Source organism: Symphalangus syndactylus, chromosome 5 (genome assembly GCF_028878055.3).
Source record: "Symphalangus syndactylus isolate Jambi chromosome 5, NHGRI_mSymSyn1-v2.1_pri, whole genome shotgun sequence".
Classification (NCBI taxonomy): Eukaryota; Metazoa; Chordata; class Mammalia; order Primates; family Hylobatidae; genus Symphalangus; species Symphalangus syndactylus.
Window position 1 is genome coordinate 132,654,248 of NC_072427.2, and position 17,808 is coordinate 132,672,055.

Below are 17,808 nucleotides of genomic sequence, written 5' to 3' on the forward strand. Positions count from 1 at the left end.
CCCATTTTTCCATGGAGGTAATGCAAATGAATTGTTTCTATGTGCTGCCTCTAACTAAATAAATTTCTTACAAAGTCTGAAATAAATTATTTTTACACAGGTGCTTTTAATGTAATATGCAACTTTTTAATAAATAATATAAAAATATTTTCTTGTATAGCCGTTCAAAGCTTATTTATTTCCTACGTAATAGATACATGTCCTTGATACACTAGGATACATGTCCCTTATTCCACCTATATGTTGTCTGTAGCAAAATTATTTCTTGAATTGAGAAAATTTTTATTTGACCAAACAGCTTTATTTCAAACTTGAATGTGAAAGTGAATTATTTTTATAGACCCATAGTATCCTGGAAACTTTATTTATTCAACAAATATTTATTCTTTGTAAGCTATTGAGCTAAGCATTATAAGAAATGCAAAGACGAGTCAGTCAAGGATCCTTGGTGGATGATAGAGGAGGTTGAAATGAAAGAGAATGAATGAAATATGAAAGTGGAATAGAGTTTGAAGAAAGGCAAACAACCTATCATTCTAACAAGTGTATTTGAAATGAAAAAGACCTCACAGATGGTTGAAAACGTTGTTTCAAACTATTCACCGGACTCCAAGTATGTTCAAGCACCCTCCAAATAGTACCATTGACTTTTATTTGTTTTATATATTAAGTTCCACTGGTTAAAATTGTTTGAGTTAAAGATTTCTGCAGCTAAGCAAAACTTAAAAACCATTCTTCTATTCCAGCTCCTTAATTTTATGGATGAGGCAATTTAGACTCTAAATAGTGACCTGGCTAAAACAGATATTAACAAAAGGGTGCCCGGAATCCTAGCAACTGAAAATTAAATCTACCTTCTTCCCATTTTGCCATGATATTCTTAAAAATAAATGCATGTATTTGTATATGTTATTTTTAAGTTGTTTTGTTTAAAAGGATAGGAAGAGAAATTGTTAATTTTGCACTTAGGCCATTAAATTAAGAAAGAATGAATAAAACAATGGTTAGGATTTGCATATTGGTAACAATGGCAACCTTCTGAATTGCTTTCATTTTGCTGAGTTCAGTGATTGTGTTCTGTGAATTAATTCTTTTGTGGAAAGCTATTGGAAGATCAAGGAATTTAGAAAACAAAACAACAGAGAAGCATGCTGTTTCGTATCTATTTGTACATAGAAGGTTCAAAGTGAGATTGTTTACATCACAAGTCTTGATGACATTTTATTTGCTTCTTAGAAGAAAGATAGTATTCAAAAATGATTATATAATCATGCAGATAAGATGTCGCAGTCATGAATAAACTGTTCTGAGAGAAGGACCAAGAAGAAAAACCACATTACAATTTCGAGCTGGGTTTGGTTGGCAAGTGTCTTCACAGAACTTGAAAATAGAGCCCTATTTGATTCCTACAGGAAAAAAAAAAAAAAAAAAAAAAAAAGCTTAAGCCAGCCCTGCAGATTTCAAACTTGCTGTTTCCTGTGGAAGTTTCAGTATTTTCCTGCCAAATTGAGGATATGAAAACAAGAGGAAAGGGAGGGATGAACTCTAGTTTTTCCATTTTTCTTAATCTTGACCTTTCTCTTAATGCCGTATTCCATTTTCTTATCCAACCGCTCCTTGAATGAAGAAAGTGAACAGGAAGAAATGCAGGAACAGACTCAAAGTATGCTCACAAATTATTTGCTACAGTGAGCTTTGGGCCACTGTAATTAATGCCTCTAACATGAAAATTACAACACTATTATGTCTTGCTTTCTCTACTACTAGAACTTCTTCAACATATCATTTTAAAAGTAACAGTGTTAGTGAAAGTTACAATTACTTCCTTTATGGAGTGAAGCAGAACTATAGAAAATGTTGTCCTTTCATCTGTAATAGTTGCTTAAGGTAACAGACAATTCCATCTGAAATTTCACTATACTGTAGCATATGACTCCTACTATTTTAAATATGTGCTCTAAGTATTTTTCATATGGCTAGTTCCCCACCCCCACCCCTGGTTTTCGTTCTTTGGTTTAAAAGAAATTTTAAATTATTAGGAATAGTATAACTAAAATATTTGATTAACAGAAAGGAGAAAAGCAAAGACAACCAAACAACAACAAAAAAAGTTAAACCAAACAATAAAAAAAAAGTAAAGGCCCTTACACATTCTTTATTTTTATTCTTGTTTTGGTTTGATTTATGCTGCTGCTGGTTTTCTTCCAGAGAAATTTTAAATTTCGATATTTTTGTGTGACCTGAGATACAAGCCTAGCATTGAATACAATATAAAACCATAAAATATCAAGTTTTTATACATAGAATATTTGCATTGTAACCAGTTCGTAGTATACTGGTATACTGAGAGAGAGTAACCAGTTAGACGACTTTCATGACTTGAGGTGTATTTTTTTTTTTTTTCCTTTAAAACATGCTCCACTCAATTTTATTTAAACATTTACAAATGCTAAGACTTACAAGTAATAATATTTAAATGGTAGGTATAATGTAATGGGTTATGAGCTTGAGCTCCAGGATAACACAGGCCTTATTTGCATGTATCTTTGATCAAGATATTGAATATCTCGTAGTCTCAGTGTCTTCACCTGTGAAATGAGATACTGTTATTCCTACGTGATAAAGGTGTTGTGAGGATTAAATGACATGGGACACATGAAATACTCAGCGTAGCGTAAGCATTCAGCCGCATTAGCTGTTATATTCATCATTATCTCCTAGATTCAAGGGTATAAAACTGGCAAGGAGCCTATCCATATTTCAAGTTAGCAAGTAACTTTCTTGGATGCAGAAATTATATTCTGCAGTATAAAGGTTTAAGGCAAATAGAGAAATTCATCTTAATTCAAGTTGGGGTTGAACACCTTTGGGAGCCAAGTCCTCATATTTAATACAAACAGAACGTCTTTACGAAAACAAAATATCCCTTAAGTATAGAAATCTTTTCTTCTGAATATCAGATTACAAAAATGTATGTTTCAATTCTTACTAAAAATATAAGTAATCTATGTCTCTCTTTCTTTCCATTCCATAAAAGTTACTAGAGCTTTGCTTTAATAGCTTTGACAGTTATTTGTGAAAGGCACAAACATTCCTCTTTGAAGGGCAAGCCATTGTGTTACTGGAAATTTGTAGTATTTGTCATAATAAAGAGAGTTTTACAGCAACAATGAATAGTTACGGCATTATAAAGGCAACCAAAATAGTTGGCCTACCTATGATGATCCATTCTAACCTCGCATATTGCTCTACAAACACAGCAGTGAATTAACTCATTTATGCCTGGTGTTCCGTTATTGGAACGCTAAGCTTGTGGGAGTTATTTCTATGCTACTGGTTAAGGTCATTGCCAATGTCTTATTTTTCACACACAAAAAACTGCAACCTCTGGCATAAATGGATTAAGGGTTCTAGTCTCAACCTGCCTCGGAAGTGATGTATGAATCTGGTCTCATGTCTTTTAACCTACCTAGAACCCAAGTTTCCTTATTTGTTAAATACCTAAAAGTATAGCTATCTATCTCATGGAGAAAGGGATAAGATTTAAAAAACAAAAACAAAAACAAAAACAAAAACCACTAATGAAAGTAGCCAGGAGCCCAGAAATCCCCAGAAGGAAACTCTGCACCTTGTGAGTGGACTTTCCTGATTCATGGATACATTTATTCATGTGCTATCAAGGAAAAAATGGGAGAAGAATAATGAGGCAAGCGTTGATTTGAGGCATTCGAAAGAAATGCTTTGGAACCTTGAAAATTGTCCAGCCAGCTCTGAAGATCCAATTAAGCAGGAAGGTTTTAATTACTCTCATTCCATCTCCATGGAATAAGAAGGAAGATGAGCAGGTCAGACCAGGGCTAGATAACCCAAGAGACAACCTGAGAACATTAAGAACATGTTTACACATGAAAAAGAAGGACCATCTAGAAATAAATAAGTAACAAGTTGGACATAAAGTAGTTTCATAGCAGTAATCAGAATGCTGTTTTATTTTGAACTGCATAGCCAACTAGATGGACACCATATACTTTTTGGTCCTTAGGGCTTCTAAAGATTTAAAAATAGGAATTTCCAAATATTTACCTTTCTGTTCCTATTTCTTGACTAACTCTCTCTGTTTCTCTCTTTCTTTCTCTCTTTCCTTTTTTTCTTCATTTTTTCCTCTATTTTTAACTACCTTCCTCTGTTAATTCCTCTTTACCTCTTTCTTCCCCTCAACTATTTTCTTCAATACTTTCCTCCTCTCTTTTTTCTTCAAGTTCTAGCTACGTTTTTATTCTCTCACGATTCTGAAACAATGGAAGGACTGTCTTCTTTAGAAACATTTGCTTGAGGCCGGGCGCAGTGGCTCATACCTGTAATCCCAACACTTTGGGAGGCCGAGGCAGGCGGATCATGAGGTCAGGAGTTCGAGACCAGCCTGACCAACATGGTGAAACCCCATCTCTATTAAAAATACAAAAATTAGCCGGGCATGGTGGCAGGTGCCTGTAAATCCCAGCTACTCAGGAGGCTGAGGCAGGAGAATCACTTGAACCTGGGAGGCAGAGGTTGCAGTGAGCCAAGATCACGCCACCGCACACCAGCCTGGGCAACAAAGCGAGACTTAGCCTCAAAAAACAAAAACAAATATTTGCCTCTTGGCTGAACAATTCTATTAGTAATCCATACATGAGCACATGAGTCAAGAGTTGGAATTGGGAATTTCAAGTGGCAAGGATGGTGGGTATCAAAGAAAAAGATATCTGGGATTGTTTTGTCTAAATATAATTGATAACATCATATGTATTAGAAGATAACAAGCCTTCAAATGTTTTCATCCATATTTCATCTCTTTGTATTAATAAAGCCAAATAACTTTAAAGAGAGAGGATTCCATTTAGACCATAACACCAGTAACAGCCCCCACTTTCACCCACTCTCCCATTAGAATGAGATGTTTTCAAACTGTGTTTCAGAGATTGGGAAGGAAGTGTGAGTTCTCTTGGCAAGGAAAAACGTAGAGGTGGAAGCACAGCTCATTATTTTTGTACTCAGTACTGCACAATTGGTTTCTTAGCATCAGTTGAAATGGAAAGAATTGCTTTTCACTTTGTTTATTTAAGTCTACTATCATTATGTTATATTCTTATTATCTTAAATGGTGCATGGTGAACCCTGACTACCTGCTGTCCTGCACCCTTAAAACATTTGCTATTCATTCTTTATACGCATATGGTATATTATACATATATAGGGATCAATTTAAGTTAGCTAGTGTTTTAGAAAACCTTTATAATCTCAAATGGTAGCAAATTCCCACTTTCTAACTCTTTCTTAGGAAGAAAGGCCAAAATGTTTAAGAAGTATAAGTCAAAGTTGTTGAGTGAGATCCTTTTTATCTTGTTGCATTTGTATCTTTTGTTTTGTAATTTCTAAAATTATTATACAGTAAAATTGGCTATATTTTGGATGTACAATTCTGAATTTTCACCACCTCTGTAGTCAGGATATGGGACAGTTCCATCAACCCCCAAAATTCTCTGGATCTCCTTGACAACCTCAGAAAGCAATTCTCCAATCTCCTTCTCAAAAAGTCTAAGCGTGGTTGATAAGACAGTGGAGTTTGAGCGTGGGCCGGAACCAGGTGTCTTACATTGTAATAGGTGTTCTTTTGCTCCTTGCATTTTAAAACTGCTTTCAGTTCTGTCTAGTGTCCTTCAATCCAGCATTTGCTCTAGAAAGTAAACACTTGGTTTTCTCTTTATATTTACTCCTCACCTTATTTTGCTGAGGTAAATTTCTACTTTTAATTTTATTCTTTTTTTTTTTTTTTTTTTGAGGCGGGGTCTCGCTCTGTCACCCAGGCTGGAGTGCAGTGGCGCGATCTTGGCTCACTGCAAGCTCCGCCTCCGTGGTTCACACCATTCTCCTGCCTCAGCCTCTCCGAGTAGCTGGGACTACAGGCGCCCGCCACCATGCCCAGCTAATTTTTTTGTATTTTTAGTAGAGACGGGGTTTCACCGTGGTCTCGATCTCCTGACCTCGTGATCCGCCCGCCTCGGCCTCCCAAAGTGCTGGGATTACAAGCGTGAGCCACCGCACCTGGCCTATTCTTAAAAATTTTAATTGTGACCTAAAACTTTACTAATTTGTGTGAATCCTCTGTAGGTTTCTTTTTATCATGGTAAAATATGTTTAACATAAAATTTACCATTTTAACCATTTTTACGTACACAGTTCAATAGCATTACATACATTTACACTGTTGTACAACCATCACCACTACCCGTCTCCAGGACGGTTCATCATCCCAAACTGAAACTACATACCCATTTTTCAACAACTCCTCATTCTCCCATCTCCTCATCTCTGGTAACCAGCATCCTACCTTTGCTCTCTATGAATTTAACTGTTCTAGGCATCTCATATCACTTAATCATACAGTATTTGGCCTTCCATATCTGATTTTATTCATTTCACATAATGTCTTCAATGTTTATCCATGTTGTAGCATGTGTTAGAATTCCATGCCTTTTTAAGACTGAATAATATTCCACAGTATCTATGTACCACATTTTGTTTATTGATTCATCCATCTATGGGCGTTTGAGTTATTTCTACCTTTGGGCTATTATGACAAATGCTGCTATGAACATTGGATATACACATATCTCTTCTAGATCCTGCTTTCAATCCATTTTCGGTATGTACCCAAAAGTGGAATTACTGGATCATGTGGTAATTCTATGTTTCTTTTTTTAGAATTGTTATCCTAATGGATGTGAGGTGATAATCTAATTGTGATTTGGGTTTTCATTTCATTAATTATTAGTGGTTGGGTATATTTTTGTACGTTTATTGGCCAATTTTATACCTTTTTTTTGTAGAAATGTGAATAAGACTATTTTTGATAAAACTTCTGAGAATTGATTCCTGGATAATATTTGCTTTGTAATATTTCTCACTTTAGGTAGGTCTTTTATGTTTCTTGAATGAAAGAGGGATAAATGAACAAGTAAATGAATAATACTGTTTCTAAGTACCATCTAGAGCATTTGAGTCTTAGTAACCACTAGATTTGCTACTTGGGGCAGTTTCCTTACCTGCTGGGCTACATCTTATAATCTAGAAATAAGAATAGTAATATTTCCTGCCGCATGGTATTGGTATGCAGGTTAAACAATGTGCAAAACACTCTTAACACAGTAGCATATCAAGATCAAATTAAAATTTGCTAATAAAAATATATCGGTGTTTATAATTGTCTAATACATTTGTCTTATAATAATACTTAAATGCTTTGTGCTTCTGTCTCTGCTGTTCGTATGTTAGAAGTACTCTTTTATAATTAAAATATTGTTTAAAAGTATAAACTTCACAGGATCTAACTCAGTACCTTTCAAAAAAAGTTTTTGCTGACTGCATAAAAGAATGGATGAATGGCATATGCATGTGTGTTCCAGGCTCCTGCACACACAGAAACACAACTTTGTTGCATTTGACCTGTATGGGTTAAAAGTTTCACCATGTTGTTTTTCTCATTACTACCCTTGAATCCAAAGTATGCATTGCCTCAAACTCTATTGGATTGATCTTTAAAGAACGTTTAAGTCTTCTGGAAAGGTATCGAGTTAAAAAAGAGGTGGCAAAAGTTTGTTTTTGTTTTTTTTAAATGGCTAAAATAATAGACTATAGATGAGTTTATCTGAATTTTGTTTCTGATTTTCTGACTTATTCTGTGGCGTTAACAATACCTTATCTCTGATTTTCTGTCAATAAAATAATAGTAATAATATTTACCAATTAAATTAATGATGGTATAGCATAGTATTTAAGTAGGATTTTGTGAATCTTTTATTAAAGTTTATGGAAGTGTGATATATCGGATCAATGGTAAGTTGGCGCAGTGTTGATATATTTTAATGGGTAAATTTTCCCAATTATGTGAGATAAAATGCTACTGCAAAAATATTTGTTTCTTGTACTGAGATATTTTCACTTCAAATCTGATGGATTTTTCTTCATTTAAAAAAAAAATCACCCTTTTTATTTTCAAATTCGCTGAGATCTGAGGTTGGAGTTCACCTACTGATATCAACCAACCGTTGAAGTGTAGGATCAGAAAAGGAATAAGGGATGATACAAATAAAACAGAGAAATATTAGATTTTTTTAAAAAAGCTAATTTGTCACTTCACTCATTGAATATGAACGGAATAGACTTCTAGCCCTTAAAATACTTTTTTTTTGTCTCTTTTTATTGCCTGGAATCTTAAGAGCTTTATCATTTGCAGTCATAAAATGAAAATATACACCAAACCCTCAAAGGGCAAGTATGAAATTAAATTATATTTGGGCAGCTGTAACCTTTTAAAACGATCAGATTCCAGTTAATGTATTTCTTCCTGTTCCAAGTGCTGCCATGGTGTTTGATGGTGGGAAGCAGTCCAAAGGGCATTGGGAGATAATAAATTCACTGTAAATTTCACCCCAAGGCATGTCTCGATACACCAAGGCCTCCATTTAGCAAGGCTGACCTAAAACTCTTGTCACATCCAAAGGTCATTTAGGTTGGGGTTGGTGTGTCCCATCTATCTTTCCTTGATGTAAAGAGTGACAGTTGAAACAGGATTGAGCTCATAAACAGTCATCTGAATATGAAAAAGAAGCTAGCTTTGGAGTAGGAAGGGAAAGTGAAGAGAGAACTACCTTTTACGGTGTGACTAGCAAATGCGGTGGTTTTTGCAAAGTCAATGAAGGGTGGGTTGATCTCATAGCTCTTGTTTCAGAGCATTCTTTAACTTGGAAGACATTACTGGATTTGGTTGATTTAGGATCTGGTACTCTTTCCTCTTCTATTTATGTTTGTTTCCAAAGCTGGGAGTATGTTAAGTATTTTTTAAAGAATCTAATATTTCCAACCTTCTTTTACTTTAAAATCACAATATTCCTTCCCCCCTTTGCACCTGTTCTCTTTAGTTCATATACCAACACATGGGAATAAAATAGGAGGAAATGGTTGTAGAGAAATAAAGCCTAATGTGGTCCTGGAAAATAGTGATTTTCTTCTAACGCCCTCTTAATCATACACTTTTTAAATTGTAAAATATGAATAACATAAAACTTACATCTTAACCACTTTAAAGTGTACGGTTCTGTGTAGCATTATATACAATATTATATAACCATCACCACTGTCTGTGTCCAGTACATTTTCATCATGCAAAAATTAAATAATTAATATTTATTAACTATTTCCTATTTCTTATTTCCTCTTCCCCCGTCCCCTGATAAGCTCTATTCTACTTTCTGTCTCTGTGAATTTGCATATGAGGAAGTACCTTGTCCTTTTGTGTCTGGTTTATGTCATTTAACGTAATATTTTCAAGGTTCATCCATGTTGTCACACGTATCCCTCAAACATACACTTTAAGAATGACTTTAGTTCTCTCAAAAACAACATTTACTTATAAATGTTAAGAATTGTGGATATATAAGTTCTCAATTATAATAATCATAGCTAATATGTAGTGTCAAATAGAGGAATATTAAACAACTATGTGACAAATAAAGATTAAATTCTTACAAGTCTTCTTGGGAAAAAGTTTAAAAATCATTTCATGAAAGCAGAGATAGTTTTTACTGATATTTTCTAATTATTTAGAGTAGTGCTTGGCACATAATAGGTCTCCAATAAATATTTATTAAATGAATGCATCAATTTAAGGCAGGAGAGCAGAAGTTAAGAATTGTTTCTCTGTACTGCTTCGTTGGTACATGAGAAATAAGTCCTGTGCAATTGAAAATGAAGCCTATTGTGATCAAAAAAGCCAATGAAAGTAAAAATGAATTGTAAATGCAAAGTGCTATTGGAGTGTGTTATTGTTATTTTAATTGACTTATGAGTTATAGGTGTTGGGGTAGTGAAAAGGACTCATTTTTCTATACCTTTTTCTTTTTCAAATGGTCTAGAAAAATTGAGGTTGGCCACCATGAATTTACTCAAAGCATAGTTTTATATGATTAATTCTTCGTATAAATTATACAAGAAAGAGCAAATATTTAAATAAAGATGAGGCTCAGAATGTTGAAAATTATATATACAGATTTATTCTATAATCAATTTTAAATCAATTTTAAATCTGTAAAAATGTGATTAGGCAGACATTACTTCAATTAAAAATGGGTTGTAGGTGAAGCAAACCCTCCAAGTCTATTCTCCATATTATGTCTAGACTAATTTTGTAGGAATATAAATCTAATTCTGTCGTTCCTCTTATTAAATTACGATATATTCCCATCTACCTTTGTAGACATCTCTCCCACTGCACTGCATCTCACTGGCTTCTTTCTGATACTGTGAACTTGTCATGTTTCCTCCCAGCATGTAGTTTTTCTGCCAGTCTTTTTTCCTCCTGTATGTGTGTAATTATATCAGCTCATCCTTCTGACCTCCAAGTATTCATAGTTACAGGAAAGTCTTCCCTGATTTGCCTGCCTGTAGTGTCGCTCTCGCTTGCATGCTCTTAGGGCACCAAATTTTGCACATTTGGGATTTTACTTTTCATTTGTGTAATTATTTCATTGATGCCTTTCTTGTTCTATGTAAGATCTAGGGAGCTAAAGACCTAACATGAAATTGGTACTTTATAACTTTTTTCAATGAATAAAAGCATGAATGATAAAAGATAATAAGAAGTATTAACAGCTTTCTCCATATTTCATTACCTTGTTTCCTACAATTATTTAAATGGTTAAAATAAGTATCAAATTGAGAAGAAAACCAAACTGAAGCGCTTTTTACTGGCAGTAGCCAAAAGGACGTAAACGGATGAAAGATACCAGGAAAAATTTCCCGTTGGACACTTCACATTTCTTTCTTGTTCTGCGTCCCCAGTACTATCGCTTTTATCAGAAGATCCAGCCTCCATAAGAGGTGTTTTCTGAATTGCCCTTCCCAGGTTTGTCTAACTCTTTGTTTCAGAGCACACAAACCCTTCTACTGTATTAAAATGACCGGAAAATAGATTCCTAAGACATAGGCTAAGAGTTAAGAGCTCTGTAAAAAGTCAAAAAGATTTGGATTCCAACTTCAGCTTGATGTCTTACCTGTGCAACTTTGGACAGATGACTTTTACTCTCTCTTGGCCTCAATGTCCTGTTCCATAAAATAAAAAGAATACCTATTTCCTAAGGTTGTTGAGAAGGTTCCAAGAGATATGACATGGACATGTCTCACAGTAAGCATTCTGTAAACTTCAGCTATTACGATTATTATTGCTGCTGTTATTCTCTGTCCAGATTTCCCCTGAAATGTAGTTTTATTTAGCATAATTTGTACACTCAAAGAACCAAAACTAATATTTGTACGTGATACTTTCTTAATCTTAAAGGTTTACGAGGGAAGGAGGAAGAAAAAAGTAAGAGAGGAATCCATGGGAAGCAGTCCTTTTTTAAAACCTCTCATATGTGTTTTTTGTTAGTAATAACAGCAAAACAAAACAGCAACCAAAACAACAACAATAATAGTAAACTTAAGTGACTTTGTGGTTTCTTCAGGAAGCGTTGAGTTCTGTTACTACTGACTCAAGAAGTCTTTCACTCTTGAAGCCTTTAACCCTTGGCCTTGGAAACTATTATTTTTGACTCAGATTTTCACTGGCCAGCAGGTGGGGGATTCCACCTCTATCCCACTGCAAAAGAGATGAATTTAATCATCTAACATTTTACCTGGAAAGTATTTTCCCATAGTAGCATTACATCACAGAAGAATTTCAGGGTTACTTGGACTTCTGATACTACAAGTTGTTTAACCTTTGGCAAGTTATTGAACCACTGTTCAATTCATTTTTCCTCTTACCAAACTCACAAAGTTGTTGTGGTGATTCCTGAAATAGTATGCAAGCTTCTAGCAAAATGATTAACATATCATAGTCATGGAGAAAATCGTGGTTCTTGTACTTCTTCCCCGTATGTGTTTCAAGTATTTGCAAGCCTCCAGCAAGTGTGTACTCTGGAAGTATGTTTTTATGACATACAAAATAATATATAGTCTAATTTAATATGAAAGGACTCAAATTGTCTTTATACTGAGTTAGAATGCTATTTAAAAATGGCTTGATTACTACCCCCCAATCTATTGGGATACATTGAAAAATGATTTCACAAATATGAACTTAGCCAAAGACAAGTGTTTGCTTTAGAACTCTTTCTGATAATACTGTAATTCTCATAATACCCAAATTAAATAATGAAATTTAGTAGCAACAGAAATTTTTCTCCTGATGAACAAGGATTTCTCTTCTTACTGTTGCTTTGAAGGGAATTTCAGCAATATTTTTTCCCTAAATTAAACTAATTAAAGATATAAGTATAATCACTGATACATAAAGAGATCTGAAGAGCCTTCCAGCCAGTGTCCTTCTTACCTTGCCAAATGGAGATGTATTTGCTGGTTGGTGACCTCAGGAATAGATGCAGAGTGTTCATCCTCCCACAGTAATGAACAGCAAGTCTGGAGCGGCATAAAAAGGGTCAATCGAATAGGTCATACATCATATGGGGAGGCAGATGTTGGAACATATTGTAATGGATTACTGTGCAGTACACGAAGATGGCTTATGGAGTAGAAATACAGGGAGGGAGGGAGCGAAAGAGGAACTATCAGTTGGGGTGTTCTTACATGACTCTCACAAAATATATCTGGTTCTTTAAGGAACTGCTTCAATTATAAAAGTCAAAATGTTTTTTTTCTAGCTGTTTTTTAAGATTTATTGGTGTGTAATGAAGAAAGCCTTTTAAAACCCTGTACATTTGAAGTGTTTCTTATTTATAGGCTTTAGTATCTGCAGTGTAACAGAGACAGCATGAGAGCATCATACCTGTGAAAAAGGTCTTAAGATTTAAGTAAGTTCAAATGTATCTTTAATTTTTAACAGGATGCTATCTTCACACCCTCCTAACACTCCACCCCTCATTGATAGCTTCGTATTCCATCCAAGTATCACCCCGAGTAAGACTGAATTTGGAATAGAAAAGTCAAGATTGTCTATGTATTATTAATATTTGGTGATAGCAGCTTTAAATAAATTACATTATATCCTCTGTACATGTCTTCACTATAGCTTTTTAACAGTAAAACCCAAACTATAGCCAGATGTAATTATTTACTTTTGTATCCAAGCTTTTCCAAGTTATATCAGGCAAGAGTGATGTTTTCAAGGAAGTGTGGGTCATAATAATAATTTATGCCCTGGAGCCCACACCTCCAAGTCCCCTATTTCACCAAGCATGCTTCCCAGTGGCTCACCTGTTTTCTCTGAAGGCAGAAAATTTCATTTCTGAAGTTGGTAACATTTTTCCCCTGATGGCTTATCCTCCTGCCATCAATCTTTTTTTTTTTTTTTTTTTTTTCTTGAAACAGAGTCTTGTTCTATTGCCCAGGCCTGGAGTGCAGTGCCAGAATCACAGCTCACTGCAGCCTTGAACTGCTGGGCTCAAGCAATCCCCCTGTCTCAGCATCCTAAGTAACTAGGATTGCACATGCCATTATACCCAGCTAATTTTATTTTATTTTTAAGTTTTTGTTGAAATGGGGTTTCACTATGTTGCCCAGGCTCTTCTCAAACTCCTGCCCTCAAGTGATCCTCCCACCTTGGCCTCTCAGAGTTCTGGGATTACAGGCTTGAGCCTCAGCAGCCAGTCACTAACCTCTGGTGATACCAACTAACTCTTCAGCCTTTTGAGGCCTTTGTCCACTCAAGTCATTTTCTTGCTTGACCTGATAATTCAGACCCTTATACACCCAACAACTGCAACTTCGTTTTTTAAATTATGCTCCACTGACATAACAGCTGTTAGCTCTCCTTCATATGGACAAATCTGTAGCAAGTCTGAGTTTGTTCATTCTTGCACTGTAATACATTTTTGCTTGCCATCAAGTTTCATTAGAATTTGTGTACAAATACAAAAGATTTTAAATCTCTCAGATGATGTGTATGTGAAGTTGCTCCCCCCAGTGAGTCTAGTCCTTAGTATACCCTTCCTTACTCCCTTCAGGATGAATTCTTCCCCAACTGGGACTCTAGACTGGAAATTAAGTGACAACCCTTCCCGCCTTCCTCTAGGCACCTTTCCCCAATCACTTTTCCTCTATGGTCTGTGATAGAACTGGAGAAGCAACAGGAGAAACGTTTCACAATCCCAGCCTCCACCCACTTCTGTGGGTTAACCACTTAGGAGGTTAGCCGAGAACTCTTTCCATCTATTCCCTACCCCTGACCCTTTCCACTCAGGTTTGACCAAGAGTCTCAGTCCTGAGAGCTGGCTGTCAGCCCTGTCTACTCTTCATTTTTTCCAGGAGTCACCTTAGTGGTTAATGAAAGTCATCAATGTTCAGAGTCCTACCTAGGCATGCCCAGTATTCCTTGACGGATACAAAGAACACATATCCCTTTAGAACCCTCGTTGTACTTCTTCTCTGTTAGGATTTTTGAAAATTAAAGAATAAAAAATTACTTTTTGTGTAAGTGTATAAAAAATTCATTTGAGAGGAAACTATCTATTTGTATTACCTTTTTCCCCCATTATATTGTTTATTATTATGAATATTTTGATAATAGCTATATAGTACTATTAAATTGGACTCTTGCACAGTCTCTCTGATAGGTTTTACCCTTTAAAGTCAAATTCAAATATATAAAGAAGTTTTACCACTCAATAATAAGACAGCTCAATTCGTAAAACACATTACAGGATATAAATACAATCCCATTACTGGGCATATACCTAAAGAAATACAAATTGGATAAATGTGGTACATATAGTATAGAATACTATACAGCCATAAAAAAGAATGGGATCGTGTCTTTTGCAGGAACATAAATGCAACTGCTGGAGGCCATTATCATTAGCAAACTAGCACAGGAAGAGAAAACTAAATACTGCATGTTCTCACCTATAAGTGAGAGCTAAATGATAAGAACTTACGAACACACAGAGGGCAACAACAGTCACTGGGGCCTATTTGAAGGTAGAGAATGGGAAGAGGGAGAAGAGCAGAAAAAGTAACAATTGGGTACTAGGCTTAATATCTGGGTGACAAAATAATCTACGCAACAATTCCCCCAACACAAGTTTACCTGTATAACAAGCCTGCACATGTACCCCTGGACCTAAAATTAAAAAATTTAAAATTCAAATATATAAGTAATTCTTACAACTCAATAATAAGACAGCTTAATTTTTTTTAAAAAAGCAAAAGATATGAATGCATATTTTACCAAAAAAGACAGGAATGGCTAATAAGTACATGAAAAGATGCTCAACATCATTAGAGAAATGCAAATTAAAACTACAACGAGATACCACTTCACACCTGCTAAAATAGTTATAATTAAAAAGACAATACCAAGTATTGATGAAAATATAAGGCTGGGTGCGGTGGCTCACGCCTCTAATCCCAGCACTTTGGGAGGCCAAAGCAGGTGGATCACGAGGTCAGGAGTTAGAGAACATCCTGACCAACATGGTGAAACCCCATCTATACTAAAAATACAAAAAAATTAGCTGGGCGCGGTGGTGCACACCTGTAATCCCAGCTACTCAGGAGGCTGAGACAGGAGAATTGCTTTAATCCGGGAGACGGAGGTTGCAGTGAGCCAAGATCGTGCCATTGCACTCCAGCCTGGGCGACAGAGTGAGACTCTGTTTCAAAAAAAAAAAAAAGAAAGAAAGAAAATATAGAGAAACTGGAATCCTCATACGTAGCTATGGAAATGAAAGATGGTTCAGCCACTTCAGAAAAGTCTGACAATTTCCTTAGAAGGTAAACATGAAGATACCACATTACTCAACAAATCCAATCCTAGGACATGGATAAGCAGGAGAAATGAAAACACACAAAAACTTGTGCAGGAATGTTCATAGCAGGATTATTCACTGGAAAATTGGAAAAAAAAAATCATCCAACTATCCATCAACTAGACAAATGGATAAACAAATATTATACACCCACGCAAATAAGTACTTCTCAACAATACAATAACAGGCTACCGATACATGCTACACCTTGGAGGGAGTTCAAAAATGTTACGCTAAGTGAAAGAAACCAGGTATCTTTTTCTACAGTCTCTTCCAGCATTGCTGCAGTAGTGGGGACAACAAAATAGCTTTACCTCACATCTGGCCAAAGAGAAATAAAAGGAATGTGTTATTTCAAAAAGGGAGAGGAAGGTCTGCTGTTGTGTACAGAAAAGTCTTAAATGCTAATAAACATATTTTGTTGGTTGATTTGAAGGTTAACTTTATGGCTTTGCATGTTATGTTCCTTCTGCCTGGAATATTCTTGCATTTTAACTTCATCCTGCATTCCCTTGAGGACATATGTAGCAGGACTGCAGCCATGTCAGATCCTGGCCCCCGCTTCAGAAGCTCTTTACAAGTCAGTTGAAGTCAAGACGATGAGCCTATTTAGGACAGAAGCCATTCCTTGTCTCTTGAATGGAGCTAGGGGTGGGAAGAGGAGGGACATAGGCGCAGGCCCAAACCTGCTGTCCTTGGGCCACCAGGTTTTAACATGGAGCTGCAAGGAGACCAAGAATTCTGAATGCAAACCTGTCCTCCAGATTTCCAAACTGAAGGTCCCTAGTCATTAAGCACTAACTTCCTAATTCCTGCCTCCCCCGAGCCCCTGACAACCACCATTCTGCTTTCCGTCTCTATGAATTTAATTTCTCTAGGTAATTCATATAAGTGGAATCATACTATATTTGTTATTTGGTGAGTGGCTTATTTGCTTAGTATAGCATAATACCTTTAAGGTTTATCCATGTTGTACCATGTGTCAGAATTTCATTTCTTTCTAAGGCTGAATAATAATTCATTGTGTGTATATAGCACATTTTGTTTATCCATTCATCTGTCAATGGACATTTGAATTGTTTCTGCCTTTGGGCTATGGTGAATAATTCTGCTATGAACATGGGTGTACAGATATCTTTTTGAGATCTTGCTTTCAATTCTTTTTTGTGTATGACCAAAAGTAAAATTGCCAGGTTATATAGTAATTCTATCTTTAATTTTTTGAGGAACCACCATATTATTTTTCACAGTGGCAGGAGCATTGCACATTCCCATCAGCGATGTACAAGTTTCCAGTTCCTCCACATCCTTGCCAGCATTTGTTATTTTCTGGTGCCTTTTTTTTTTTTTTTTTTTTTGATAGTAGTCGTTCTAATGGGTGTGAAGCGGTAGCTCTTCTGCTTTTGATTTGCATCCAGGTCATTTTGAAAATAGGTTTGTCAAGACGGGAGAATGAAACATATTTAATTAGACAGTTCATTGACTTACGAATTATAAATTTTTATACCTTCGACACGTGAGTTCCTATCTGTACTTTTGTCCCGGTATTCAGCACATTTAAGGCCTATCCTGGTTTTCATGCATTACACTTGAAGAACATGCAAAAGAAATGCTCACAGTGTTAGGGAAAGTCCATGTTTAAACTCAAGTTGCTATGATAATTTTCTGTGAAAAAACATTATGAAAAATAATGGGCAAAGCAAATTTATTCACACTGAAACATGCTGCTGTGTTTTGAAAGATTTTCTCCAGTACATTAGTTTCTCTTTAAACTCCACATTTAAGTTACATTAAGAAGCTGAAATTAAGCTATAAAGATAACACTTACAGAGCCTTGAAATTGCTTTCTGAATTTTTCCTCACAAATGATATTCCCTGTTCCTCCTCTTAAAAACAGAAAAAGAAAGAAGAAATAAACAAATACTTTTCCATCAAATATATATAGTATATATCTTTTTAGGTTTTA

At 35.5% G+C, this 17,808-nt stretch overlaps 1 protein-coding gene and 1 long non-coding RNA gene across 6 annotated transcripts in view; one reads left to right on the forward strand and one right to left on the reverse strand.

Annotated features, from left to right (window-relative positions):
- Positions 1-17,808, forward strand: part of SOX5 (SRY-box transcription factor 5) — a 435,827-nt gene that overhangs the window by 334,837 nt on the left and 83,182 nt on the right. The window lies entirely within an intron of this gene.
- LOC129483251 (uncharacterized) overlaps positions 11,395-17,808 on the reverse strand; it is a 28,354-nt gene continuing 21,940 nt past the window's right edge. The window contains exons 2-6 of the long non-coding RNA XR_008657997.2: positions 17,671-17,728; positions 17,350-17,430; positions 15,122-15,154; positions 12,410-12,495; positions 11,395-11,674 (exon numbers count right to left, since the gene is read on the reverse strand). This is a non-coding gene — a long non-coding RNA (uncharacterized lncRNA). The remainder of the gene's footprint in view (positions 11,675-12,409; positions 12,496-15,121; positions 15,155-17,349; positions 17,431-17,670; positions 17,729-17,808) is intronic.